Below are 1,275 nucleotides of genomic sequence, written 5' to 3' on the forward strand. Positions count from 1 at the left end.
CTGAATCATCTAGTGGTCTTCTCTACTTTCTTCAATTTAAGTCTAAGTCTATAACATTAGTCACACAAATACTGAGCTTCCACTCTGAACCTTCCTTCTTACAAGTATTTTGCAACATTTTAGAGCACTTTTGCTTCACCTATTTATCTTCACTCTGAAACACATGTACCGTCACTCCTGAAAGGATGCTCAAGTGCATTCGTTTAACTCCTACTGAACCTCTGCTCCAGAGTAGGCATGCCGATCTACTAAGCTTGCATTCTGCCACATCCATCTTCCACTACTTAGACTATGATACTGAGGTCATGCTGCAAAAAAGTAGTTGCAATCTCAAGCTTGTCTTCTTTGACTTTCAGCCTCTATACCAGTACACATGGTCTGCCCCTCCTAAGTCCACTTTCTTGAGTAGGTATAAAACAACTGTTGAGGTTGTATTCTGGAGTATGTCCATGCTATTTTTAAACACATTTTTTTTTAATTTCTTCATATTTCTTTTTAGAAAATGATTTATTTTATTGGAATAGAATTACTATGTATTACTGTGATGGTTTTTGACATATAGATCAACATGAACCAGCCACATGAAAACATGTGTCGCCCTATCCTGAACCAACTCAAACTCCCTTGTTACCCCATGCTTCTGGGTTCTTCCACAGCACAAGAGTTGGGTGCATCTTTCATACATTGAACTTGCACTGGTCATCTCTTTTATATATGGTAATGTACCTGTTTCAATGCTATGTTCTCAAATAATCCCATCCTTGAACTCTCCCATTGAGTCTGAGAGTCTGTTATTTATATGTGAATTTCCTTTTATCTAATAATGAATGATGTTAAGCATATTTCATGTGTTTATTAGACATCCATATGTCTTCTTTAAAGAAATGTCTATTTAGAGCTTTTGGCCCCTTTTACTGATGCTTTGGAAGTGCTGCACTCAATATGCCAGCAAATTTGGAAAACTCAGCAGTGGCCAAAGGACTGGAAAAGGTCAGTTTTCATTCCAATCCCAAAGAAAGGCAATGCCAAAGAATGCTCACATCACCGCACAATTGCACTCATCTCACATGCTAGTAAAGAAATGCTCAAAATTCTCCAAGCCAGGCTTCAGCAATATGTGAATCGTGAAATTCCAGATGTTCAAGCTGGTTTTACAAAAGGCAGAAGAACCAGAGATCAAATTTCCAACATCTGCTGGATCATTTAAAAAGCAAGAGAGTTCCAGAAGAACATCTTTTTCTGCTTTATTGACTATGTGAAAGCCTTTGAGTGTGT

The 1,275-nt window shown here is 37.8% G+C and overlaps 1 pseudogene; it reads left to right on the forward strand.

Annotated features, from left to right (window-relative positions):
* Positions 1–185: 185 nt before the first annotated feature.
* The window catches only part of LOC105000153, a 5,820-nt pseudogene continuing 4,730 nt past the window's right edge, over positions 186–1,275 (forward strand).

Source organism: Bison bison, unplaced genomic scaffold (assembly GCF_000754665.1).
Source record: "Bison bison bison isolate TAMUID 2011002044 unplaced genomic scaffold, Bison_UMD1.0 scf7180017864368, whole genome shotgun sequence".
NCBI lineage: Eukaryota > Metazoa > Chordata > Mammalia > Artiodactyla > Bovidae > Bison > Bison bison.